This window comes from Austrofundulus limnaeus, unplaced genomic scaffold (assembly GCF_001266775.1).
Source record: "Austrofundulus limnaeus strain Quisiro unplaced genomic scaffold, Austrofundulus_limnaeus-1.0 Scaffold46, whole genome shotgun sequence".
Classification (NCBI taxonomy): domain Eukaryota; kingdom Metazoa; phylum Chordata; class Actinopteri; order Cyprinodontiformes; family Rivulidae; genus Austrofundulus; species Austrofundulus limnaeus.
In genome coordinates, this window is record NW_013952448.1 from 1,381,852 (window position 1) to 1,385,544 (window position 3,693).

The 3,693-nt window shown below is 43.2% G+C and overlaps 1 long non-coding RNA gene across 1 annotated transcript; it reads right to left on the reverse strand.

Moving 5' to 3' along the window:
• Positions 1-2,071: 2,071 nt before the first annotated feature.
• On the reverse strand, positions 2,072-3,687 carry LOC106517243 (uncharacterized). Its single transcript, XR_001310180.1, has 2 exons — positions 3,412-3,687; positions 2,072-2,221 (listed from the first exon to the last, which is right to left on the reverse strand). It is a non-coding gene; the product is annotated as an uncharacterized LOC106517243 (long non-coding RNA).
• Positions 3,688-3,693: the final 6 nt, after the last annotated feature.

A 3,693-nucleotide genomic window follows, 5' to 3' on the forward strand; every position in this document is an offset into this window, starting at 1 on the left:
CATATGTTTAATGTGTGTGTAGATTCTCGATCATCCAGGACACGATGAATCTTAAAAATATGAAAACAAGATTTGTGGAAAAAAAAAAACTTCAAACATTTCATTTGAAGCTCCTCGGAGCAAAATAGTTACCTGAAGTTTTTACCTTACATATCTAGACCTATAATTTTATTATGTTGATGTAAAAATGCTTTGATAAATGTATTTTCCAGATGCAGGGTGTGGAGCTGGTTTGAGGAACTTTGATTTTCATAAAGACAGTTAATAAAGACATGAGGTGAGAAAAAAACAACAACAAAAAGAACAACAACTTGTTCATAAATCTGTTTTGATATAATTTAATTAATATTTATTCATAAAATAATGGCCTTTTATATTTTTACTGATTTAAAAACCACATGTTTATATAAAGGGGGGTGTTAATTATTGTGGAGCTGAATTATTGTCTAAACCACATAGGATCATTGGTGTAGACATCAAAGAAAAAAATGAAATAAAACCAATATTTCTTTAACTAATGGATTTTTTTGCATCTAGGTATTCCTTTTTTTTACTACACAAGTAGATTCTAGTGTTATTAAACAAACTTTGTGGAGTAAAAGGTGACATTTGTCTTTGTGAGATGCAGATGAGTGAAAATGGTCAATGTATATATATAAAAAACAATTTTTCTAAAAAAATAAAATACCAGCATAAAAAGTTTTGTATTTAAATTTGATTTTTAAGTAATCATATTTAGTTACTTTGCACACCGCCTCCTCTTCAGCCCACAGCCAGTACTTGCACTGCTGAATACAGTTCAGGACGCAGAGTGATGAGGTCATTGCTTAATTTCTTATAAAGCATTTTTAAAGATGTTTCATGGTTACTGACACTCTTTCATTCAGCTGTAAACTGTTAGCAGGAATAAAAAAAATCAATCCAACTCTCATGCATTCAATGAGAGATGTTTTAGAGAGTCTCGTATTAGCAGCGTGCTGGCACTAAAAGTGAAAAAAAAAGAGTTTATAAAAGAGCTTCATATCTGTGTGTGGCTCCGATAGGGAGGTGATGGATAAAGCCTGTTGGAGGGAGTGGAAATGAACTCAAACTATACGGGGAAGGGGATGAAAGAGAGAGGGACAGCACCAATGATCATCGTTAGACTTCCTGTGCACCCCTCCCTTCATCTCCGCCGCAGCTTCCTTTACATTACCATTATTAAAAAGGAGAGGACTCGTTTAATAAAGTCTATTAATCACACAGGGGGAGTCAGTCCATTGGTTCACCCTCTTACAGGGGGCTCTAATCAATCAACTTGCTGCTAATGTATTCATGGGAGATGTAAGAAAGGACTTGTTTGACAGTGTTCCAAGGAGGAAGAATTTATTAAGTCCCCTTCAGCAGTCAGGCAATCCTGAGGAGCCACGGACACACCCCTGCCTTCACCCAACCCTTGTCCGCAGTGCCTGCGAATAAAAGGGTCTTCATAATATATGAAGTCTGTGCAAATATTGGAAACGTCCAAAATATGTCCTCTCATTAACAGTGATGAGCGAAACTCGGAGTATTGGCATTTGTCAGATGTGCTCGGAGTGTAAAGACGCTGTCGTACAAGGCCTCTGCTGTGTTGGGCGATGTCGAGACATCACTCCCTTGCGATCCTCTCAAAAGCTGGAGAAAATGTGTCTTATTAGTTCACACAAGGTGGTGAAATTCTGGGCTACACCGCTGACTAATGTACAAAGCTGAGAAAGCACGGGGCTGACGGTTTGCTGGGTTTTTGTCAGTGGGATGCGAGTGGAACGGGTGTGGCGAGGGGACGTCAGGCTGGTAAAACTAGGCACTTCTGAGGCCTCATCTCCTTTTCCTTTTTTTTTTTTTTTATTTAACCCACATTTTAGCTCATCTCCACAAAAAATGTTTTATAGATTGACAGGATAGAGAGATGAGAGATCCCAGCTTTTTTTCTTCCCCATGAAAAGTTTTAAAAGATTCTTCAAATTGTCTTTAGAACTAATTTTGAATTGTCGACATTAACAATAACACTGGGTGAGAGGAATTAAAAATAAGGTCAGAACAAGCGCACACGGATGTTGAAACATGTTTTATTTGGGGGTGGGGGGCATTAAAAGCTTGTGTTGCTTTTCCTTTGTCCCAAGGAGGAACTGAATGAAGGCTATACTTGGCTTCAAAGCTGCATTTCCATAATTGCCCTGTAACTCGGGCCTGCATGAAGGACCTGAAAGAGGCAGAGAAAAGCACAATCTTTCAGCTGGGTGAACGGCACCCCACCAATGCCTCGCCCCCCTCTGGCCTGTCACCCCCACCTTTCTCCACTTGTTGCCTTTCGGTCGCAATGAAAGAATTCCTCTTCCCTAACCTCCATCAACAAAAGGCATGAAATCAGCTCCCTCCCTTTCTCCCGCTTCAGCTCCAGAGAATGTCAGTCCTTCTGGGCCTTTTGTCCTTCGCTCAGCCTATGCGGAAGCACAACAACTCCTCTCTGAATGCTCCCAGGCACTTCTTTAACCTGTTACTGGTGCACTTTCTCAGAAAACATGCGAGCAGACACTGAAGCGGCTCTTGTTTGGTAGGCGTACAGATTCTAGTTAACGAGTCGTTGCTGTGGCGGCGCAGCGGGCCTTGCGGGCCTGAGGAGCTGCTTTGGAACTCCTCGATTCGCCAACTCCTCCTTGCTGTCAGGTAGCACACAGTGCTCACAAAGGAACCGCGACTCTCTCGGCCCGGACCAGCGCTGGGTGGGTGGGTGGTGATGGTGGGGTCGACGGTGGCTCATAAAAGGATTAGTCCGCTGCACAAAGACAGCGGGCCGCTTCTGAGCCCAAACAAGGTCCACAAAGGAGGTGACATTTGTCTGTCTCAGTGGCAGGAGGGGGGTGTGGCAGAACAGTCCAGACCGGAGGAGTTCGGGCTGGGTGGGTGGGGGGATTGGAGTGGTTGTGGGGCCACAATGACAGAAGGGGTGGATAAGGTGAAAACACAAGAGTGACCCCCTTTATTTGCAGCGGCCTCCTCTTTCACTGGGCACCTCTGGCCCCCTCCAAAGCGGCTGCTCTTGTGTTTATTTACTCCAAAGTTTCAGCCCATTCACACAGGCTCCTCTGATGGCTCCATCGGCTGGATTCTTTCAGTCGCCCGCTTCCTCCATCCACTTTCCTCCAAATCAGCGTACACTTCCAAAGACAGATTAGATTTCTTTTTTAATGGTTCCATCTTTCTATGACCCCCACCCTACTCTTTTCTAAGTAGTTGTTTAATAGTCCTTTACATTTTTCTACTCTCTTCTCAGTCAACATGTGACGACTCGGGAGTGAGAATGGGTTGCTCTTCTGACATAAATTGACTGAATCCAAGGTCTGGAAGTTCACTTTTGCAAATTTACCCCAAGAAGCAAACACATCTTCTTACCTCAAGTTTTTTTTGGTTCTTGAAAATCCCAGCACATCCGTAATGTCTCATAGTTTTTGTTTGATCCATCCATTCTTTCCTCTTCTCCGAAAAGATCACGTTGGCCTGTTGGAGGCAGCTGCTCTGCTGCACTGTCCCCCCTCACAAACTCTGCACATTTAAAACGCAGCATGCAGCTCAGGAACAAGAAGAGGAGTCAGTGTTGATTATTGCTCATTAAGCAAAGAGAACATCCACTTAACGCGCGCGGAAACGAGTTCCACACTGTGCCTTTCTCCTCAC